The 25,473-nt window shown below is 40.1% G+C and overlaps 1 long non-coding RNA gene across 1 annotated transcript in view; it reads right to left on the bottom strand.

Moving 5' to 3' along the window:
- Positions 1 to 3,260: 3,260 nt before the first annotated feature.
- The window catches only part of LOC107516703, a 142,681-nt gene continuing 120,468 nt past the window's right edge, over positions 3,261 to 25,473 (bottom strand). Inside the window, exon 4 of the long non-coding RNA XR_001598361.2 lies at positions 3,261 to 12,459. This is a non-coding gene — a long non-coding RNA (uncharacterized LOC107516703). The remainder of the gene's footprint in view (positions 12,460 to 25,473) is intronic.

Genomic DNA, 25,473 nt, shown 5'->3' on the forward strand with positions numbered 1-25,473 from the left:
TCTGTCTCTCTCTCTCTGTCTCTCTCTCTCTCTCTCTCTCTCTCTGTCTCTGCCTCTGTCTCTCTGTCTCTTTCTCTCTCTCTCTCTCTCTCTCTCTCTCTCTCTCTCTCTCTCTCTCTCTCTCTCTCTCTCGCAATTGCAGTCATACAGTCACACTATCCTAAACACTACTAATGCAAAAGAATCATTCTCTAATAACAGAAACTTAGAAAACTTGGGGCAGATTTTGGAGGGCGAAAGAAACTTTCTAATTCCCTACAAATCACCTAATTTAGAAGTTACCTACATATAGACAGTGTTCCTAGACTTCCGGCTAAGGTTTGTCATCAGTCAGTCACTCGCGTACAGGTGTCCTGGTGGGTCAGTTAGAGACTGCCTTCCGGCTGCCTTCCTGCCCCAGAACCATCTTCAACCTCATTTGCCACTGTTTGCACTCAGTAGTCATTGCTGAGCCTCAGATATTTTTAAGTTTTCTCAGCGTTTCAATTTAGAAATTCACTGATCAACAAAAATCTCTTGTCATAATCTCATCGTTTGTTCATTTGCTTATTAACTCATTCATTCAGCACTTATTCAATACCCTAAGTATAAAGCATTGTGCTATACGCATTGACTGAACAGAGACAGTTTACCATCTATTGCTACCAGTAGGTAAAAGAATGGTAATGAGAACAGATAAAAGTTTTCAAACAATAATCCAGGTTACAGTATAATTATCATTACAGCTGAATTTATTGAGCCCACATTTTGTGCCAGACACTCTTTTCAGAACTTGATATTCCTCATTATATCACAACGACCTTATCTTCCTATTGCAGACAGAGAACTTGAGGCTTGGAGACTAAGCGACATGCTGAAACAGCACAAATAACTACGATCAGGGTTGAGACTTAAACCAAGCTCTGTCTGCTTCCAAAGTCATTTACTATGTGACTTTGGACAAATTAGTTAAATGCCACAACTCTCCATTTCCATCTCAGGCAGAAAGAAGTAATTTCTACTAAGAGTTAAACTGCAGTGTAGAGATGTTTAGACTCTTTCTGCCCATAGTATATTTTATGAATACTATGTGTAAAAATCCAGCCTCTCCAACGATTTCTTGCTTCTGAAATGGCAGCGGTGGGTGGAGGAAGCTTAAATAAATATTTACAGTATTCACATTATGAGAGAATTTTCCAGATGGTGCATCTTGAAATACTGATCGCCTTCATTCAAACTGAGACCCGCCTCCACCCCCCCGCCCCCACCAAGGAACGGCATCTCAAAATTCACATTTACAACTTATAACAGTGTGATAAGGTGATTGATCACTAATGATCACGTGACACCAGGGGCTCCTGTTCTGTGCATTCACGCAGGTATGACTGTGGGCTCTGGAAGGGCCCAGAGCAAAGCATCTCTTGCCTGCTTTTCTGGGCTGTGACATGTACCGCGTCAGGAGTCCCCTCCAAGGCTCACTTTGCTGCCAACTACTCACTAGATAAAATCTCAGCACTCCAGGTGCGTATTCAGACTCAGCCACAGACTGATAGTTGAGCGTCCCCTGGAGAACTAACAAATACACATTTGAAAAAGACTTGGAGACAGAGAAGGGCTGAGAAAGAAGCACAGAGGAAGGCTGCCGGCCATCGGAGAACAAGGCACATCCTGCCTGTGAATCCACAGTAAGGAAGGCTCCTTGCGATCTTTATTTGCCAGGCTGTAACCCAGGGCTGTGTGGGGTCAGCTTCACCTCCCAGAGATGCACTGAGTTGGGGGGAGGGAGGAAGGAGTTTAACCACCACGACAATAAAGTTTGTAAAGTGAACCTGTAACACCCACTGCTCTGTAAGCAAAGTGGAGTATGTTCATGAAAAAGAATTTATTTTCTGGGTTTGTTTCCCCTTTCCCCGCCAGCTGAGCTGGGTTGTAAAGTTAAGAGTGAGACTTCTGGAGTCAGACACCTAAATTTAAATTTTTCCTTTACTACTTCCTGTGTGAATCTTGGCAAGTTTCGAAACCTCTCTAAACCTCAGTTTCCGTGACTGTAAATGTGAATTAATAACTACACCTACTTCCCAGAGTTAACGATAATTAAGTTTCATGTAAAACACTTAACAAAGTGCCTGGAATTTAGTCAAGGCTTAAGCAACTTCACACATTTATTTGTATAGCAGATCTGGGATAGGAACCAATGAGATAAGTTGCAGTAAATAGTAGTTTTCAAAAGTATGGTCTCAGGACCCCTTTATGTTCTTAAAAACTATCAAGAACCTCAAAGAGTATTTGATTATACAGATTACATCTATATCTCTCAGTGGTTGCCATATTAGAAATTAAAAGTAAAACAGCTATAAATATTTATAAACTAACTCATTTAAAAATAACAACAACAAATCCATTATATGTTTTACAACATATTTTTATGAAAGATAACTATATTTTCCAAAGCAAATAACTTAGTGAGGAAACTGACGTTGTTTTATATACGTTTGCAAAGCTCTGTATTGTCCGCCTTAATAGAACCAGCTGGATTCTCAGTTTCTGCTTCTACATTTGATCAGTTGTGATATGTTGTTTTCATTAAAGTAGATGAAGAAAATCCAGCCTCACACAACTACAGATGTGTAGTTGGAAAAGGAAGGAGTACTCTATTATTCTTTTCAGATAATTGTGGCTCATTTTCTTTGATGCAACACTAAAATTCTATAAGTGGTATTTTCTTTAAGGCCAGTTGCAATAAAAAAAATAAAACTATATAAATAAACGTGCTTTTTGAAGTCTCTTGCATTTTGAATGGATCTTTCATTGATGCATGATTTTGTAACACCATGCATTGGTAATTTGTAAAATACTGGTTCAAATGCTGACATATTTCATCATAGAATGTCATCATACCTCATATACTTTCTGGAATACTCCACTGTACAACTGTGAGAGAATGAGAGTGAAAAAGGCATGTAGTCATTTAGTATTATTATGATATAGTTTTGACCTCGAAGACCCTATGAAAGGGTCTTAGGGGCTAGGGTGTTCCCAAGCCATGCTTTGAGAACTGCTACTTTAAAACAACATAGAAAGAAGAAAGAAAGAAAAAAAAAAAAAACAATTTGTTTCAGATAGAAACCTGGGAGAGAGTCAAGAATAACAGAGTTTGGGGAAGGTTCTAGAGAAAGCATACCCAATCACCACCGCCCCAGAGAATGGTAGAAAAGCTGAAAGGGAGTTTTGGAAAGAGATATATCTAATTTATATTTTTTTTAAGTTTGGGGTTTTTTTTTTTTTTTTTTTTGGTAAAATTGTTATATAAGCTATTTCTCCTCCTTGAATAAAAGCTTCAGAAACTAACGTTGTTACACAAGTAAACTCTAGGACAGGAAATAAAAGAAGATACTAAGTTTTATGGCCTGGTCTACATAACCTGGAAAAAGCATACTTGATCATAGGGCCCCAGAGGAAAGACCAAAGTTCTGGAGATTTGCAGAAATATGGGGGGATACATTTCTGAGGAAAGAGGGTTTCCCCTATCTAGGAAAATAGGAGTTTGAGGTGATTCTATCCAGTTGTCAAAATCTGAGTGAGCCCAGCTGATAAATAAGGTAATGGGCATTGAGAGGTCACCTGTCCTCTGACCTAGGGTAACCTGCTATGTTTTTAGCTGACCATCTCTACCTAGGAGAAAACGGCCTTCTTCTATGATAGGGGAGAAGCCAGTGCAGGTAAACTGAGGCCCGAGTAGATTTTTTTTTCCAGAAGAAGGTGGGGAAGCAAAAGAGAATCTCCATGTGGAGTGGAGAGCAAATTAAGTCCTTGATCCCAGTGACCTGAATCCAGTCTGGCTTAACCAAGAGAGAATAAAAGCAACAGGTCTTAGGAAGGCCTAAGTCAAGAATCGTCAGCTGGGAGCAATGTGGCTCCCAGGGATCGCTTGGCAATGTCTGGAGACATCGCAGTTGTCACAACCTGGTGGAGAGAAGTGTTATTGGCATCTCGTCAGTGGAAGCCAAGGATGCTGCTAAACATTCCACAATGCACAGGACAGTCCCCACAACAAAAAGTGTCGACCCCAAATGTTGATAGCACCAAAGTGGAAAAACTCTGGCCTAAGCCGATTACTCCTTGGGACGCTCTGGTCCCGCAACCCTAAGCTACATTTTCCCTACACAGTGGGGAGAAATTTCCAATGCGCTTTCAGAGTTTTGTGGGCTAAAGGGAATCAAAAATTGAATGAGCAGTTATCTCCACATGAGGAGCCACAGGGAAAGAGCTGGGGAAGGACAAGAGCGGGCATGGACGTGTTAATGAGCTTGGCCTTGGACAAACCGCTTTCTATATCTTCACCCCCTGCCCCCTTTATGGCCACCTCTTTCCCCACCACTCTGACATTCCAGGCTCCCAAAGGTCTTTCTTCCTTGCAAACCTGTTCCTGAGAAACGATCCAAGGTTGCCTCTTCCTAAGGTAGCAAATTATCACGATCACTTCCTCAAGGATATTGGCATCTAAATCAACTATGTTATGTGAGTCTTTGTTTGGGGCATAGGGGAGCATAGCTAATTTATGTAATAGAGTATGAGGCAATGGCAAGTTCACGGGGGAAGGTCTAGGGCTTAGGGCTAGAATGCAGCAGGACTTTCCTTATTGGTAGCCTTGAAATCACATCCTGGAAGGCAACACAGTAATGAGGATAATAGTAGCCACTATATTTACTGGGCCCTGGGCCCTTGCTATGGGTAGGCATTATTACCACTAACCTCATTTTATAAATGAGGAAACTGAGACACAAAGTGACTTTAACAACAACAACAACAAAAAACTAACTCAAAGCCCACTAGCAACTAAAGAAATAGGAGTTAAATGCACACAGCCTGACTGCAGAGGAGAGCATGGACTCTTGGTGCCCCTGCTTTGATGCTTCTTATACTATAAAAAGAGATCTGGCTGGCAGGAATGGGCCCCATATTGCACTGGATGTGTGTATGGGACAAATCAGACGCCACTCTGGGTTACGGTTTCCTTCTTTACAAATTAATAGGACTGGACCAAGTAATCTCTGAGTTCCCTATAATCACTAGTGTTCAATGGTTCGTAGGGTCCAGACATAAAATTCAAAACAAGCAGACTTTATCTTATCTTTCGTGCCACTTCTACTGAGCAACATGGTTGAGTACAAAGCATCCTTTTAAGGAAATCTAGCAATAAGCACTCCACCCTATAGAGATCCCTACTGCCTTCCCCTAGAATTAACCCCTTGCTTCAGGACTGGCTGGGCCACCAGAACAAAATCCGCATTCTCTTATTTGGTGGATCTCTTTGGACAAGAGAAAGAAAGCAGAGTAAACTAATTCAGGTCGAGGTATGAATGGATGATGAGCTCCAGAGGCTTCTCTTGTTCCACAAGACTGACAAGGCAACAGGGAAAGAAAAGATATTTGGGAGATGACAAATCTGGGTAGTGTGCCTAAAATCAGCAGCTCTCATACCTCAACAAGTCTAAAATTGGTTCCACTGAACTGGTCCTGTTATTTCTTCTGTATGTCACCAAACTTAGCCAACAGCAAGGCTCAATTAGTACTCAAAAAGAACTTATTGACTGACTAAGAAAACAATGGGTCTGCATGCCTGAAAGTTTTATTTTATTAAGTTAATCTCTGTTGGAATGAAGTTAGAATTTGAGTTAAGCTCTTGAAAAATACATACGCCCCACCTAACAAGTCAGGGATTTATCAGAATCTTCCTACATGCTCTGACCTGACATCTTCCTGGAGAGAACTAATGACACATACCAAATATTTTGCTCCTGAAAATATCAAGCATGGGAGGGGTTATTATAATATATTGGGGAGGAGATGGAGAACCTGCACCTTGATACATAAGGTTACCTAAAGAATTTCCTGTTTAAATGTTGAAGATTACTTTGCATTTTTGGAGTTAGTTTGTACCTAGAGACAAGAATTAAACATACAAACACACACACACATACAGAGGCATTATCTCTGCTCTGCAGGATTTTGCAGTCTAATGAAGGACAGATACGTGGAAAAAAAAGCAACCATCATTCAATATGATAGTACAAAAACGGCGGTGGATTCAGGGATAAGGCAAGGCTAGGAGAAATTACTGGGACTCAGAGAAAGTTTGGCAATGGAGACAGAATATTCAAGATTCTTTCAGTTTTCAGTTGCAAAACAGAAAATTATTGTAAAGAGTGTCAAACAAGTGACACCTATTGCCTGTCACGAGGAGCAGAAGCCCCGACTCTTCTGTCCACTGCATCTGGATATCGGAGTTGTAGAGAAAACATAACTCAGTCAAGCACTGGCTGGAACAACGTTTCACTCACAATGAGAAGGGAAAGAGCAAGATTAGCTCCAATGGCGGGTGTCAGTCCCTCACATCTAGAAAGTCCCTCCCAGCAGCGAATGCAATTGGCCTGCATGCACCCCTCTTATGCTACACTAGAAGGACTCAGTCTCCTCCCTGAAGAGGACAGATACAGTATAGTCATAGGGTTAGCCAGGAGCCATATGATGTACATGCTTAAGCAAAACAGAAGAGCACATATTGAATCTGAAATAGAGAGAGATATGCCAACACAAGGTGATGAGCCCGGTAAGAACTCTACTCTTGGCAACGAAATGTTCCAGCCCCAAGGCCCATTCTTACATAGCCAGGTGGGGGTTGACAAAATGCCTATATGAGTGCATGAGACTACCTTTGCCAACACAGAGGCTTAAACCAAAAAAGGAATATATTGTTTCATGGAACTAAGCAACCCAGGGATAGTTGGCATCAGGCATAGCTATATCCAGGTTTTGAAATCATATCCTCAGGGGTCCAATTTTCTCCATATCTTGTGCTTGCCCCTGCTTTGGCTTCATTTGTACACAAGTTCCTGTTAGGAGTTGATCACAGAATGTTCACTCTTACATTAACTTTCCAGGGCTCCCAGAGTCCTGCAATTATTCCTAAAAACTTCCACCAGCCTGGCTTGGGTCATGTGATCACCTCTGAACCAATCGCTGTGGCTGACAGATATAGACTTAAATCTCCACTCTTACATCACGAGCTTGCTTAACTGATGTGAGCCTCACTGTTTTCCTTGTAGAATGAGACAGTAATGCCCAGTTTGCACCAGTAAAGGCAGTGAATGCTATCTAATTGGTAACTAAGATTATCATCATAATTAGGGGTCTTATTCTCCTAATGACTGATTTAATTTTTCAATATGGAGAACTGCTAGTTTTGTTTTCTAAGCAATCTTCCCCAGCTATACAATTGTGAAGCCCAACATTTACAATGGCCTGTATCTGCTCAGCTTAAGTCCTAGAAAGGAAAGGCTGTTATCACACTAGCTGGCCCAGTGCGAGCGGCAAGAGCCACCAGAAGAACATCATCCACGGTAATTTAGATTTGAGACAGATTTTAGATAACTTTTAAAAAGAAGGAAAATTACAAACTCTTAGGGTCACAAAAATTTAACATCCTTTCTTCCGTATATCACTATATGTAGCCAAGAGCAAGGCTCAAATGAGTACTCAAAAAGTACTTGTTGACTAAGAAGACAAACATCATTTGTCTATAACTTCCACAGGTGCTTTAGAGCCTTATTTGGATCTTGACCCTACTTCATGGGAGAAGATTTACAGGGAATGTTTGCTGCTTTGAGGTCAGGATCTCAGTTTCTATCACTCCCCCCAATTTCTGCACGTTGTTGTCACTCGTCCAGATGGACATTGGCAATCATACCCCTTTGATGGCATTTGCATATGGGGCTTTCACTGCACAAGCACCCCCCAAAAGGTCCTCCCTGGGCTCTATTGAATGAGGCCTGGGAAGAAGAGAAGCTATAAAACGATATGCTTCAGTCAGCTGGAGTATCAGAAAGGCAGACATAGTCCTTGTAAACGTACAACAATTTTCAACACGTTCCGTAAAACCGAGGTAGCACAAATGTCCAGGGGCATGACTGGTCATAAGTCCCTATCAACTCAGGTAGAGCAGGGTTCAAGCCGGGCCCTCCACAACGAAGAGGATTTGATGGCAAATCATCTTATTGTACTTCTACTGTCAGCATTAACCATTCATATGAACTTGAACCTCCTTCCCCGTTACAGTCAGAAACAGCTGTCAATGGAAGATAATGTGTTTGAATTTAACCTATTATTTTTGAGCAGTTCGAGGAGTCTCCATTCATTTTTTCAGGGACAGATCAAAGAAAAACAGCTTACTTAGGCTAACAGAATACATATAAATACTTAGTTAAGGAAACAGAAAAGCCAAATGACAAATACAACCAGTCTGCTGGAGATAGATATACCTGAGAAGGAAGCAGGGGAAGGAGAGAGACTGCTCCCAGCAGCAGCATTACCTATTACTTAAATCTTTAGACCTCTTTCTCCTCCTGGGGTTCCATCTTTCCACTTTAAAGGAAAGTATTTGCTGTAGGATTAGGCCGACTTTCTTATTTAATAGAAGAAAAAAGAAGAAACAAAGGAGAAACACCAAATGCATAACAATGATGACCTTCAAAAAGCTGAGCTTAGAGGTCTGGCCTTTGCTCTGGCGCTTGTAGCAATCTCTCAATAACTGATTAAAGGATTAACCACCTAATTTGTTTAAAAGAACACAAGATTTATATACTTATAAGACTCGGAAGACAGACACCTAAATTAGCATAACAATAACCTACACCCAAGAAATGAGACAGAAAAGTAATTCACATTTATAGTTTGAATTTTAAAACTAACTATAAAGTAGAAAGTACAGGCTACCTTGCCACTAGCTCCAGCAGCATGAGGAAGCAAGTGTTGGTTTTATCTGCAATTCTTGAGCAAACGGGTCTAATTAGAAATGAAAATCGCGCATCAATTGAACGCAGGTTAGCAACTGACAGTTCTTGAACTGGGGGTCTTAAAGGAATATAACATGTGATTTTAACTGGCATAAGAAAAGGTGAGTTCCCAGATGCAACAGAGCAGAGGATGTCAAGTGCCACCCAGTATTCAGAAGAAGAGGGGCCTGGCTGGACTGGAAGGGTGTCGTTCTGAGAAATGAGCTCATCCCGGGAGGCAGATGTTGGAGAAACAACACAATCCCAGACTTTCGTTCTAAATCTGCCCCCACCCTCTACTGTACAGGACTGTTTTTGCTCAAAAGGAGAAGAACGCATTCCCTGTGTCAGTACGAGTGGAACACACCCTTTCGGGGATGGTCATGTGATGGGGTTCGGGTATGGGAACTGGATGGATTGTTGGCCCCAGAGGAAGTCTTCCTGAGCAAGTCCATACAGGCAGATGTGCCCCTGGGAACAGGAGGTTGGCTTTAGGCTAATCTGCCTGCAGCTGTCTGACAGTTCTCACACAGAGTTGAAAGGCCACTACTCCTGACCTGCCACAAAATCCACCTTTGAGGACCAGCCTCTGGCTGCTAGTTCTAATCCCTAAACAGGGTTTAGTAAAGGAAATGAGGGAAGAAAAGAGGAATTCGGATTTTAGCATCAGAGTAGGACCATACACTAAAAACCAGAAGCAAGCAAAGGAAATTTTATCGGGTCTGTCCGACCAGGGCCAGGAGATATTTTGCCAATCTTCCCTTATCAGCTAAGAAAGTAAGTTAGCCCATTCTTAACTTGATCTTAAACTTGGGCTCCTCAAGCATGTCACCTTCACAGGATTTTGTCATCTTCCTCTGTCCTTCCAAGACTACCCCGAATGCCCTCACCTACTCCAGAGTCCAAGTTCACAGCTCTGCTCAGCTACTCCTACCTGGTTGCTCCTGCTTGGGCTTCCGGCTTCTCTCCCTGGACCCGCCCGCACCCACACTCTGCTGTGCAGCCTTTCTTCTTCTAAAGCCTGCTTCAAGTTTACCTTCACAAAGAAGCCTTTATAAAAATTTCTACGACCCTCTACTATAGTAACTTTAACCAACTCCCCTGAGTGGCTCCCCATTCAGTTGACACTGGTGGGGTTGTGTCATTCTACAGTGTCTTCATTAGTGAATACTGTGTGTCTTATCATGGGGCGATCCCCACGCTCACTCCACCAAGCGCTCTTTGCTAGGCTCTACACTTCCTCAGGCTCCAGCACTGAGCACTGCGGGGCTATAAACTTCTAAATGCCCTGCCTAGGTGGGTAGATCAGGGACACACAGAGCCGAGCTAATCCAATTAATAACAAGTTCATCAGACAATCAAGCTCGTCATCTAATTTCAGCCACTGATCCACAGGTGAGGCATAAACCCAAGCAACAGGTTTTGCTGTTTCTGTTCCCGCTTTGGTTCTGATGGAGATGTGTAAACCACACTTATACCGCAACACTTCTTGATTGTTTTAACTTTACTTGAATGGTGCTATTGAGACATAGGCCTGTAATCTTAGGAATCTCAGTTTCTGAAATCAGAATCCAGTGGCACAGTCTAACAAGAGAGTTTTTCCTATTTGTAAAGTAATGTGAGAAATATCCTAATGATAGAAAATTAAGTCCTCTTTACATTAAGCAAATCTATAATCTTCTAGTCGCAAATAAAAATTATATTAATTTGATCATTTAAAAAAATCAAGAACACATGATTACCAAATAACAAAAACAAAGAAATCCACTCTAATTCCTATAATTCTTTCAGTGCTAGAAACCATGGTCATCTAGAAAACAAGCCATGTGAATGGCAAATAGTGTTCTGAGATTAGTGAATGAAGCACTCATAGATTTGTTTATTCTGTGTCTCTGACCCAACCCCTTTGCTGTAGAAGAAAAATGTGAAAGTATGTCAGTCTTTTGGAATGAATTCCTGGCAGCCCATCGAAACTAACCAAATGCCAAAGAGACTTGAGACTGCATGAGAGTGGACCACAGCCAGCCAAGCAGACAACCAGAATCAAGTTCAGAGCTTCGATGAATGACACAATCGCAGAGTGGTAGGGGGTGAGGATGGAGAAGAAAGACGTCATGGGTAACTGAGAGGCCATGCCCAGCTAGCAGCTCTCATTCTCAGAGATGCTAGGATACTACTGGGGGCTTCACAATGTAAGGGTAGCCCAAATGGGTCCTTTTTTGTGCTGACCACAGTGATTTCCCATTAGAGCAGCTTTGAAAAGCATTATAAAGGTGAACAAGGTTCCCAAACCCACCTCCTCTTCGTGCCTCCCAGCCTCTTGTGAATAAATTATCAAACAGGTTACTCATACAGAAGCCTCAATTTCAAGAGTTAATTTTATGGAAGTATTTGTTTATTAGCACTTATCTCAGACACAACTAGATTTAGACCACTTGGTTTTTATAAAGCAGTAGAAGAGAGGTTCTAAGGAAATGCATTCGTGCTCAATAATATGAAACCATTTTTCTGATCATTTTCCCGTAAGGGAAGAAAAGAGATTAATTAGCATGAAGCCGTTTCCAAGGTCAGCTCAGTGATTTTTCACTGATGGGCAAATCATATTCCTGGCATCATAGAATTTTAAAGCTAGACAGGGCATCGAAGATCATCTCACCGACTTCTACATTTTCCACACGAGGAGCCAAAATCAGAGACAATCGCACAGTGACACAGTGTTGTAAGCAAAGCCAGAGTTGAAATAAAGGCCTTCAGACATATTCTGCTGCTTTCTCCCCATCAGCTAAGAAACCACCCTGACACATCATCCCTATGGAAAAAAACAATAGCCACCGACATAAAGAATTGAGGCTGACTGAAGGCTACCTCCATCTTACAAAAAAAAACACCGACCTCAATATTCTGTTAGATTAATGGTTTGACTATCTCTACTCATGAAGGCACAGGTGTCATAGTATCTAACGTCATTCATTTCAGCCAAGAATATAAGCAGATTCATTGTTATTCAAAACACTAATACTACTAAAGAACCCCTCTATGGATCTCACCCTCTTCACCCTGGCCAGAAACCCCTCACAAACTTCCAGAGAACCATCCATCGGCTTACACCAAATGTCTCCTGGACTAAGAAGCTACCTGGAGAATACATGCATGCTCAATCAGGCACTCAAAATCAATTTTTACAAACACTGATCAACTCAAACAAAAGATGTCTTCAAAATCAATTGATGCCTTGTGACCCCAGCTGCAGCATTTCTAAAATAATTCTTCAACATCGAGGTAATTCAGTCTATTACATAAGAACAACTTCATGATTCAAGTCAAAGGATGCATCTCAGAAGAACTGTAGCTGTCAGTCATTCGGGCTCTTCAGTTTCTTGATTATTTCAGCTTTACGATGCTCACTAGTGCTGCCCTGCTCCTCAAACACCTTTGCTGACCCAGGACAAGGAACAGCTGTCAGTTCGCCCTGCATTAAATGTTAGTGGCGAATGCTAAAACTCCAGGGCTCTCCTTTTCATGGTGTCATTTGAGTGAAAAGACAGCTGCTCACTCTTACACTTAAGATACCTTTCATCCAGGTGAAGAATGTGGTGCAGTCGTTCCCTGTGGCTTTAGCCATCCCCTCTAGCACGCTCTTGCCTTTGGCCTGTGTAGGTGAAGGAGTAAAATTCCACTCAGTGAACCATGTTTATATGGGTCGATAGCTTGTCCTTTTCACACTTTTCCATGGCCTCTGGTTCCCTTTTCCTAGTCCCATTTCCCTGTAGCCCCATCTTCCCCTCTATTTTTATTTCTTAGAAAAACAGTGATAAGGGGAAAGTTATAAAGGAGAACAGAGAAGATAGGGGTACAGTGATCATAGCTATTCTGGCTCTCTCTAATGCTCACCTGAAGGGCTTTGTGTCATTGGGATCAGTTGATCTTTTGTTGGTGTGTGTGTGTGTGTGTGTATGCGACATTCTTTGTCCCCAAAATCTAACACACAGAATATACGGGGTAAATTTTTATTAAATTAAATGGAGTGAAATTTGCATAAATTTATTTTCGGCTTAGGTGACCAGATTCATCATTTACAGTTTACATGAATACTTCTCTGGATTCTTTTGTGACTATCCCAAGAAATCATTTCCTGGCCATTCACATGCGACAAATCTAGATTGTAGAATGGAGAGAAAGGGAGAAGAAAATCAGAGAAAAAGGAATAGAGCTAGGTGAAATAAAAATGGGAGGAAACAAGACAGAATAGGAAAAAAGAGGATCAGAACTCAAGTTGCCAGTTTTTAATAGATGATTCAACTAACTCCTTGAGATTTAATTTCCTTATCTCTAAAAGTGGAGAATGTGGCATCTGACTAATGGCATTATTGTAGAGGACAAATGGTATAGTCTATATAAAAATGCTTTAAATACCATAAAACACTAACAAACATAAGAAATAACTGTCATAGTGGCAGAGTGGTTACGAACATGGTCAAACTGCCTGGCTCACCTAATCGTAACTCTGCTTTTCATTAGCTGTATGTCTTTGGACAGATAGGTTAACCTAAATGAACCTGAGTATCCTCATCTACGAAATGGGAAAAATTATAGTAGCCACTTCTCATGAGGTGTTTTCAGGACAAAAATCAGATAATCCATAAACCCAGCACAGTTTATAAAGTATTCAAAACCGTTAACTAATTTTATCATTGTTATTATTATAGTAGCCTAATAATAAAAATAAACACAAAGTACTTACCATGTGCCTGGTTCTAAATGTTTTATATATTATATATTATATGTTATATGTTACATATAACATATACAGTATATGTATAATATGTTATATATTACATACACATTACTTAATGGCCAAAAAGATTATAATTATCTCCTAAGTACAGAATTACAACATAGAGCTCTCCCCCACCCAGAACTGCCCACCGTAGCTCAGCCCTCTCAGGCTGACTCATATCTTCATGTGAAGTACATATTTTCCTATTGCAAAATTTCTCCTCTGCCCCCACATCCATCAAAATCATGCTCCTCCCTTTCCAGGCTAAAGAGAGGGTAAGGGCTGGGGGGAAAGGTGTGGCTACAGAAGCTCTCTGCACCATCCAAGTGATAACCACCAACAATTCTGCAGTGTTTTCTAATACCAACAACTAATTCTTGGATTCTCCAGACACTGTGTGTCCAACAATTTAATTCAACTCTGCATCTACCTGGAGCTAGCATCAGATCCCATGGTTAAAAGGGGCTCAGTCCCACAAGGTGCCCCTACTCCAAATGCCACTTGCAAGTCTGAGCTACCTGTACTCCTGACCAATTACTATAAATCTAGGGTTCCCTCAATGCCCTCCACAGTTTGGGTAATTGCTCACGGAACTCGGGAAAATACTTTGTTTATGTTTGCTGGTATGTTATAAAGGGTACAACTCAGAAAGAGCCAAACAGAAAAGATGAATAGAGCAAGGTATGTGGGTAAGGGTGGCATGGAGTTTACATATCCTCTCTGGGCATGTCACCTTCCCAGTACCTTAATGTGTTCACCAACCCAGAAGCTAAATGATGACCAAACATACAACCAGGTACCGATGGGAGAGACCTGAACAGCATTATTCAAAATGTGTTCCCACAAAACCCATCCCCTGGGTAGATCTCCAAAAAAGAGTATCTGTGGAATTGAGAAATGCTGCATGCTGAGTTGGCCTCAGATATTTACATTCACATATTATAGACTCTGAGAAGTAAAGAAATTTGTATAACTTACCCAAAGATTCCAAGACTAAACTGATCATGGAATCTTCATTTTTTATTAATACCTCTTAAGAGAGCACAGTTTGGGAAATTTTAAACTGGAAGACTCCTCCGCCCCTCAAAGTAACACACACCCTTTTCTAAAAGTCTTTACATATATTATTGAACATAAAAGAGTTGATCTGATATAGTTCAGGACCGAGATGATAGGAATGGAGTTGTCAGAGTAGGCATGTAGAGAAAGTATCTCGAGGGCACACAGGCTTGCAGAAAATTATATCACGAGGTAATCGTGACTGCTGTTCACCAAATATTTTAGGCACATAGTAGGACTGCATTTCTCTGCCCCCTCAATATTAGTTTCAGTCACATGATTTGCTTTGGCCAATTAAATATAAGCGGAAGGGTCATGAAACAGTTCTGGAAAGAAATTTTTAAAGCTAGCATGTAAGTGACCACATTCTTTTCCCATTAGTGAGGTGATGGTGGAAGCCTATGTTGAGATGGAGCCTCCATCAGCCTGATCCTTTTGGACTACAGTGAGCACAGTCCTTTTTATGATTCATGATAGACACATGGCCAGAGAGAGAAACAAATCTTTGATACTGTAAGCCAGTGAGATTTAGGTGTTGTTTGTTAGCACAGCCTAAAGTATTCTGATACATGCCATCAATCCGACGACTTACTAACTCATTTTTATTGGCCCTGCCTCTGTGCCTATTTCTCTCCATCCCCACTTTTAGCCTGAGGATCCACCAATACCCGTGGACTGAGTTCACCCGAAACAAAATTGTTCTTATAAAAATGTGCATAAGAGAATCTTTCAATACTCAAAAACTTCCCACTCTCCATTCAAGGCTTCTCCCACTGTGTAGGGTGAATTAGCCTCAATAGTTTAGAAAGATTCATGCCTAATTTTATTGAAAAGGGAAATCAGTGCATTCCCTTTGTAGATGGTATGACTGAATAATTCATTGAAAGCTTCATTATCTATAATTGTGATAACACACACTTTAAAATAAAGTATTGCACATATCAAATATCCCTGATACATTTTCAAGCAAATATGTGCACATATGTAATCAGCTGCGGTAATCAACTGCACATCAACAAAGAATCGGAGTGTTTTAGGGGCGTAAAGCTGCTGTTACAGTGAACAATCATTTGACAGTGTGGCTTATTTTAATAGACACATCACTTTAAAATAAGTCTTCACCATCTGCTGCAGCCTCTAATTACAAATGCAACAAGAACATAATTCACAATTGCATCATTAAAAAGTAAGACATAAGGGGTTTAATGCATGCCTATGTCCTTTTTTAATGCAGCAGACGTCTGTTCATCTTCTCTTGTGTTTCAGGCACAAAATTGGCAGTAAAACTTTCTTTCCTCCATGTTGAAATTTCCCAGAGCGTAGAGTATTTCAGGAGACAACAGAAATCCATAAAAGTGTTAAAAAATATAAACAGGCTATAATTTTATTGATGTGATATTGACTTGTCGATATTGTTTTTCATATGGGAAGAAAACTATCTTTAAATAATTTGCAAGTGAAAATAAGAATAAAATAAGAAAAAAATTGATTCAACAAGAAGTACAGATAAGGCAATTTAATCTGACCAACATAAATAGCTTAGAAATTCATCTTTGGTTTAGGTGCCTATAAAAAAGATTTCCAAATGTGCAAAACTAGCTTGACAAACCAGGCTTCTGCTAGACAAATAATTAATACAAGAATGTATAGTACTAAAACATCTTGTTTAAGGTCATTTCTCCATCATTCCGTCCAGATCTAACACTAATTATTCAAAGTACAACTGAAGAAACAATTTAGAAGTCTGGATCTGTAATACTGATACTTTGCCTGATACAGAGTATCACCATCAGATGGATAAGGTCATGGTTATGACTTTTGAGGTCTAAATAGCAATGTAATCAAATAAAAAGTCTAATCTACTCAATTATGCCTTTATATTTAAAATCATTATCGTCATCACCACCTTTTACTTGAAAAAACAAATACTCAATTTTATTACTCGTCATTATAGGAAACAGTAGAATCATGTGGAAAAAAACAAATTATATATATATATCTTGTCTACCAATATCATCATCACAATAGTTGCTATTCTTTAAATGAGATATGTGACTATTTTCTAAGCTAAGCAAGGAGAAAAATGTTCGGTGCCTTCCTAGTGGGGTACCACATGTGCAAAACTGTATGATTTCCCCAAGTCGTCTGTTTCATAGAAGTCGATAGGTGGCATATATATAATTCTCCTGCACTCCTTCTATTTGTAATACAATGTAATTATTCTTACCAAAAGTTATATTATAGAAATATGAAAAATGAAACTTGATTGGTATCTTATACCATACACGAAAATTAACTCAAAATGGATTAAAGACGTAAATCCAAGACTTGAAACCATAAAACCCCTAGACAAAAACATAGGTAGCAAACTCTTTGACAGTGGTCTTGGTAATTTTCAAGGGGTGGGAGAGATTTGACACCAAAAGCAAAAATAAACAGCTGGGACTATATTAAACTTAAAAACTTATGCATATCAAAAGAAACTATCAACAAAATAAAAGGCAATCTACTGAATGGGAGAAAATATTTGCAAACCACAACTGATAAAGGGTTAATATCCAAAAATATATTTTTTAAAAAAAAAAAGCTCATATGACTCATTAGCAAAAAACATTCTGATTTTTGATCAGATGAAGTGGGCAGAGGATCTGAAAAAAATATTTTTCTGAAGGAGACATACGGATGGTCAACACCTATATGAAGAGATGCCCAACATCACTAATCATCAGGGAAATGAAAATCAAAAACTACAATGAGATACCACCTCACACCTATTAGAATGGCTATTATCGAAAAGACAAGAGATAACGAATGCTGGCAAGGATGTGGAGAAAAGGAACCATTGTGCTCTGTTGATGGGACTGTAAATTGCTGCAGCCACTATAGAAAACAGCATGGAGGTTCTCTGAAAAATTAAAAACAGAACTACCATATTATCTAGCAATTTCACTTGTGGGTAGTTTCCAGAAAAAAAACAAAAACACTAACTCAAAAAGATATCTGCAGCATTATTTACAATAGCCAAGATATGAAAACAAACTAAGTGTCCATCGACAGATGAATGAATAAAGAAAAGGTGGTATATACACAGACAATAATTTTTTTTTTAATGAGATCTTGCCACTTGCAACAAGAACATACTTTGAGTGCATGATGGTAACTGAAATAAGTCAGACAGTAAAAGACAAAAACTGTGCCATCCCACTTAAAATAATAATAATAAATTTAAATAAGTAATAATTTAAACATTTTATAAAACTAAGCACATAGATACAGAGATCAGATTGGTAGTTGCTGGAGGCAGGGGGTGGAGGGTGAGCAAAGTATATGAGGAGAGTCCAGGGGTCCGACCTTCTTGTTTTAAAATGGATGAGTCATGGGGATGTAATATACAGCATGGCAACAGTAGTTGATAATACTGTACTGCAGATTTAAAAGTTGCTAAGAGGATGAATCTTAAAAACTCCTACCACAAAAAAAAAAAATTCCGTAACTATATATGATTAAAAAAAAAAAAAAGAAAGAAAGAAAAAATAAATAAATACACCATATAATCTATACCTAACATTAGACCAAGATATGGCCAACAGTAGCTTAGTATTTCTGGTGCTTCGGTCTGAAAAATCCAATAATGTCAGCCACAACCATTAATGGTTTATTATTACTTATCTGAGAGGTTCTTGGGGCGCACTCACTGTTATATTCGGTCTCCCAGCATTTCACAAGATTTTAATGAACTCACTGGCTTGGAAACAACCTAAAATTCTTTTCAAGTTCTCTTTGATCAACAGCATCCTTCCACTTCCGAGATATCTTGGCTCCTTTCTTCTCAGATGCCGTGGTGTCTTTCTTAGAGTTATTGCTTCTCACACTGATGCTCACACACTCGACACAGAAACGTCAGAGTGACTCTCGCATTCACCAAGGGAGCTATTGTTGACAGCTGCCTTCTTGTTGCCATTCACACTGATGACTTTTCCCAGCCTGATCAGGGTTACTTCCTGCCCTCTGGGGTGCTCCGGGGGTCCTTCCTTCCCATTCGGTCTCCCACTCCTACTTTATGGTACAACCCTTTATTACAGACTCGTAGCCCTAGCAACTGCAATCAGTCATCTGATTTTCTGTATCTTTCTTTTATTATATATGAAGCTCCCATCAAGGATTCTTTACCTACTTGGCCTGTATGTTTTCTCTCATAAAACCAACTGTTACGTTTTTAGTATCGCAATGGATCGTTTTCACTTCATCAATCTTTAGATTCTTTTCTCTATGGAATAAAAACTATTATTCCTAATTCAAAACAATGATCCTTAATAGCCATTACAATGACCATTTTATTCACAGAATTCCGCACATAAAACTAATTCCTAAAAGATACGACAGCTACAGAATCTGGGTTGTAAGAACACAATTCTTAAAACATTTAAACAAAGCAAAGTTTTAATAGTGATATCTAAAGAGACTTTTCAACAAGGCTTTATTATTCCATTTTTCCAAATAGCATAATTTCACTTTCTTACTAAAGAGAAAAACAGAATTTTTAAACTGCCATCGAATCACAAGAATAAGGGCCTACAGAAGTATTCCAGAGGGCAAAAACTCCTAATTCATCTTTGTGTCTTTGGCCAGAAAGGAATGTACTTAAACCTCCTTGGCATGATAGCTTTCTACTATACCTACTTTCAGAAACTTCTGAGAGGGCTCCCAGCCTCCTTCATCCCCCCAACCCCCCCCCTCTCTCTCTCTCCCCGCCCCCTCCGCCCCATCCCCCACCACATTTCTCCTTACTACCCTGCCTTCCTAGTAATGCATTCCAGGATTCCCCAGCCCACTCTGGACAGGAAGTTCTTTCTAAACTTCCCACTGTATTTCTCAGAACTTTCTTTTTTATCAGTGGAAAGGAGAACAGCTCTCCATTCTTCAGTATAATAAATCACCTTGCCTGTACTTCAAGATTTATTGACTGAGTCCACCCCCCCCCAGTCATATCTTCCCTTGATTAAATAATATAAATGCTTTTATCTTGTCATTGTTTTTATTTCACTGATATTATTTGGTCAGCATCAATCCTTTTCCTAAGAAATTTTATAAAAATATTTTTTTAAATCAGGTTTTTTTTTTTAGCCATATCTAATTTTAACAGTTATGGCTTCTGCCATTTTGAGTTTTCTTTATTTCCACAAAGTTCAATTTTCTCAGATCAAATTTTGCATGTCAAAATTTCGTCAAGAAGATTTAATTTAGCCATCAAATTTTTAGCCAATAAAAAATTCTACCATAAGCCTTTTTAGTTGTCAGTTTGATTTTGTTGCAACCAGTTCTACTACTAATAGCCATTATGAATTCGATAAAAGAAAGATAGTTTGTATTTACTTCTTAGCTAACCCATGAGAAAATGGTCAGCAGTTTTTCTGAGACAGAAATCCAGGCAAAAGGCAGGATATAAAAAAGAGGAAGACAGGAGGCAAGAGGAAAGACCCATGAAGAGGTAGAAACAAAGATCCACACTGAGTAAACCAAGAGAGAAGCTCCAACAATTTTACTGTCTTAGCAGTCCAGGGCACGGGGTCATCAAAATGTTCCAAAACGGCAGATCGTAAACACACAGCTTTGTTAAAGTTTTTCAGTTAATGTCTAGTTTCATAAAATTATATTTTAAGTTATAAGGACTAAACCTGAATATCATATTCTCCTAACGGTTTGATCATTGCTCCATGGAAAGGAGGATTTGGCCATGGTTTATTCAGTCGTCCATTTGTTCGCTCATTCACTACATAAACATGAGACACTCAGCTCTCAGGGTGCCAGGTACAGTGCTAAGTACCAAAGATATGAGGTACATGGGACAACCCAAGTCCCTGACTATTTACTACGAAAACCATGATGTGTGAAAAATAAATAAAATATATGCCGACTGTGATCAATGCTTTAAAGGAATAATGGGATGGTATGGTAGAGTCAATGGGAGGTAAAGCCTCTAGGAGGAAAGGAAATTGGAGTTGAAACCTGAAAGGTAAGATGTTCAGAGCTAGAAGATGAGCGCCACAGACAGATGGAGTAAAGAGACAGAGAAAAGCTGGGACACTTAGGGAAAAAGAAGGAGGCGTATATGTTTGGAGGTTAGCGAGCAAGTGAAATATTCCAAAATGAGACATCATCTCTGACAAGTTAGTAAATTAGTAAACAAACAAAGTGTGTATGTTCAATAAAATCAAGATCTAAATGTTTGAGATAAATATTAGAATGCTGAGGTCAGAAATATTAATCCACTAGTTTACCACTGAACTGATTTTCAAATCACCTTAAGTACTCAGAACCAACTCAAATATATATATATATATATATATATATGTCATATTTAATATTAACAAGTCTAGGATTACATTTTTTTTAATCTGCTTGAGGGATAATTGGAAGTCAGCTCTTGCTTGAAGTTCCTGAAACATAATTTTCCCTATTGGTTTAACCCAGTATGCAAAGCCCTGAGGAATATTTCAGCAACAAAGACCTTCCCCATCAAACACAGGAAGAAAACTAACTTCATTTCCTCCTGTTCCTTCCTGCCACAAATCTACCTTCATATCAGAAGATAAACTGACCCCAGACACAGGTGTAATTCGATATTCTATTTCAAATGCCATCTGATTTGAAACCCAAGTAATTAACAGCTCACTAGGGACCCTATTGAAATAAAAACACCTTTGATCCTATTCCCAAATCCCTTGCCAAATGGATGGGCAGCTCAAATCCCTCTGTTTTTGCATTGATTGCAATGAATAACTGTATCAGAAGAATGCTGAATGCAAGAGAGCAAGTAACAAGGAGGGTGCGTTTTTCAGCTTATTAGAAGAGCTAATTGATGGGATAAATATTGACATGTACAATTATTCTCCATCTTGAGCTAAACTAGCATCTTGGCTCTCTGGAATCTTGGAGGAAGAGAGGCAGGTACATGAGTGAGACGTGATGTATCTTAACTTTAAGAAACAAATCTCTGGTTCTCCTATTACACCCCAGAGAAGGGCCATATTTTATTTTCAACATTTTCATATACAGAGAAGAGCCTTCTGGTCCAGTGGGTGACTATGCACAAACTATGTGAATATAACAGGATCGTTTCTGGTAACTTGCTCCTCATCCATTCCAGTGCTTTGATTTTCTATAGTGGTTTACATAGCGTAGTCTGAACAACATATCAGCTTTTTATTCACAAAAGTCACTTGGATGAGGTCAAAGGGTCCCTGAAGAATCCATTTGAAATAAATAGCCTTGGAGACATAATTGACGGCCGTTGGTATCTATATGCAATAATAGTGGCCACTTGTGCCGGGCACCATACTACTGAGCCCAGATGGCTTTCCCCCCAGCTCTGCTCTTTGTCACTGCTTCAAGGAACCTCCCATTTATAGCACCAGGACTAGAATCAGGAAACTAGTTTTCTGTCCCAGCCCAGCCACTTCCAAGTCTGTGACTTTGCCTTCTCTGAGCCTCACTTTCTTCTGCTATGAAATGGAGATTACGAAACCCACCCCCCAAAAGCCATTGTGAGCGTGGATAGAAATTTTTAAAAACATAAAGTATTTTTAAATAAAAATGTTCTACATAAGGATAGTATACAACCATTATCAATTATGTTTATTAAATACCTACAGATTGCCAAGTTGTGAGCTAGATCCTTTACAAACATTTTTTCCAATTCCCACGGACCCTGACGAGTAAGCATCATCCCCACTTCCTGGAGAAAGAAAAGGAGAAATATTTTCCCTGAGGTCTAACTGGAATAAAAATCTCTGTTAATTACGAGAAAATAGTCTCAGAGATAATACAAGCAAAAGGTAAATTATCTTCCAATTTTTTCTAAACTTTCTGGAAATAATCCGAAAATGTTGCATATACGTGATCACAATGTATGCATACAAAATAAACGCACATCTGTAATGTATACATTACGCTGCCAATCACACATAAACAAAGGAAAATTGGTGCACGGAGAGTGGAAAGTAACTGAGTAAACTGGCATCTCCATGTGCTTCTAGAGCCCACAGAGCCCAATTACCTAGAATTAGCACGTGCCAAGGTAGAGAAGGGGAGCTATTGGGGTTGTACCTTTCCCTTAGGGGTGAAAGGGACAGCAGCTCCTGGGTGAAATATGGTACCTTCCCATCTGCTGGGGATAGTCATTACTTTTCAAATGGCTTCAGTCCTTTCTAGGCTAGGTGACAGCACAATGGAGTTGGGTGATGACTTCTGCCCAGTCGTTTCTGTGGCCCCTATAGAGTTGAACAACTTATTGTACTTCCTTTTTCAGAACTCTCAAGGTCTAAGTGAGGTTACATCAGAGAGAAAACGGAAGGTACGAATAAGTCGTATCATTCCAAGATGTCCAGACTCTCCATGCAATTCCGTGAATTACTGACCATCTATATCAGATAGTCTACCCCGTGTTGCAGAAACAGACAAACCCTAAAGTTTTAGTGGCTGAATATGGAAAATGTCTATTTCCTGTGTATAGCAAGTTCTCTTCTGATTCTGATTGGAACATCCTTTCAAAGCCATTGTTCTTCTTCTTCTTCTTCTTTTTTTCTTTGTTGAGGTGGCTCTGCCATCTCAACATCTTCCAGAGCAGCGGTCCCGAAACTTTCTGGCACCAGGGGGTGGTGCTTCTATGAGAATCTAATGCCTGATGATGTGAGATGGAGCTGAGGCAGTGATGCTAGTGCTGGGGAGCGCCTGCAAATACAGATGAAGCTTCGCTCGCTAGCCCGCCACTCTCCTTCCGCCGTGTGGCCCAGTTCCTAACAGGCCACAGACTGGTTCCAGTCCACAGCCCAGGGGTTGGGGACCCCTTTTCCACAGTCAACACAGCAAAGAAGTAAAAGCAGCAGAGTCACACAAGACCTTTCCATTGCCTTAGCCTAGAAGTGACACATGTCACTTTTGTTCACTACATTGTCAGGACCTAGTCACATGGCCCTTCCTAACTGCAAGGGGCAGGGAAGTCTCATCTTAAGCTCCCCAAGGAGGAGGGGAGGGCCAGAAGAAGCACGGTCCGTATTATTCCATATGCAAAGGCACCATGCTTGGTGTGGGATTCAAGGATAAATTAGACCCAGTCCCCACATATGAAAGGCTCACATCCTTATAGAGGAGACAGGAATTACAAAGTTTACCATGAAACAAAGTACACTGTGATTTGTACTCTAATCTAGCAATAAATATGGGGTTTTAGGACCGCCAATGAAGGAGTAATTGATTACAACAGGGACTAACATAAGATTTAACAGAAGATGTAGTATTTGAGTGGAAATGAAACTAATTTTTACATGTCAGTCAGCAAAGTATATTAGGACAATATCTGAGAAATGAAAAATAGTACGGGTGCTACAGAGCTCCCCAAACCCTTTCCCAGAATGCTCCCCAACAGCAGAGGAAGTAAGAGGCACTATTAGCTGCCTGTCTCCATCTCATCCTTACAGTGAATTCCATGTTTATAACACAAATGTGCGTACATTATATAGCTGCTTGTTTTAATACAGATAATACCATTTCTTCCATAATCATCAAGTAAAATAATACTGAACGAATCTCGTTTTGTTCCGATTTGTTCTACTCTTAGCACAACTCCATGTGCTCCCTGCAGGTCTCTAAACTCTTATGTGCAAAGCACTAATTGGAAATAACCTAGATCCGGGAGGCTGGCATGATCCGGGAGGCTGGCATGATTGCCCTGACTCTGCCGAGAAATATCTGTGTGGCTTTTAGAGGAGTCACTTTTTACCTCAGTTTGTCCACCTGCAGAATGAGGTTATCATGTACCATTGTCAAAGTCTCTTTCCACAATATATTACTCTGTAATGATAGTATAACTTTGAAAATAAATGCAGCAGGTGATAAAAGCCCATCGACAGTTGAGCTAGATACTATGCTATAGCCCTAGGCCACCATGCTTTCAGTTAGAGGTATTGAAAACTAAGAACTGTGTTCTCGGACTCTCCCGTAGTGAGGGTTCTGCCCTCCTATAAGGGTTTAAAGGTAGGAGGGAGGTGGTGACCACCTGCCTGCTTCTCTTGGCTGCTCTCCTCCTGGTAAGACGTTTTTCCGCAGCAGCATTCCAGCACCTCCTCCAGCTTATTCGGCATCATCACGAGGCAGTGATGGCAACTTCTTGATTCCAGCTTCCTGACTCCTGGATCATAAGTTTATGATGTGCTCTTGAATACACCAACAGCGGTAGCTACAGAGTGAGAACTCCTTCCCTGGTGGATCGGTTCTATATTTCTCTAGGAATTATCTCTGAGAATCCAACCTAGGGGCCTTCATAAGCACCTTATTCCCTCTCTTAAATGCACTACTGTTTAAAATATCTACAGTGGGCTCAGCCTTTGCATAAGAATCCACTGAGCGGCTGCTGGCATTAATAAACACTGCTTCCTGCTTATAAAAATAAAAATGCCTACAGTGGTCTTCATCAATCCAGTAATTAAATAATCCACAGCCCTCCTGACCCTTTTTGACCTCACACTCCCCAGTCTGTGGAGGACAGTAAACTTGAAATGGAATTGGCTCTTGGAAGGTGTCTGGACATCACCTCCGGAGCCGACCTCAGTCTCAGAAGTCTGCTTTTATTTTATCAAGACACATGGACAAGAAAGGGCCTCACCGGGTTGTGGAGAGGTGAGGAGAAGGGTCTCCCAAGGCAGAGTTTCAGGCACACTACCCACTCAGAATGAAAGGGAGCAGGATATCTACCTACAGGTTGAGACCATGAGCAGAAGAGCACGTGTCCCAGACTTTTTATCCCAGTTTTCAGCCTGTTTGAGGGTCGTC

The sequence above is a fragment of the Rousettus aegyptiacus genome, unplaced genomic scaffold (assembly GCF_014176215.1).
Source record: "Rousettus aegyptiacus isolate mRouAeg1 unplaced genomic scaffold, mRouAeg1.p scaffold_m13_p_2, whole genome shotgun sequence".
Classification (NCBI taxonomy): domain Eukaryota; kingdom Metazoa; phylum Chordata; class Mammalia; order Chiroptera; family Pteropodidae; genus Rousettus; species Rousettus aegyptiacus.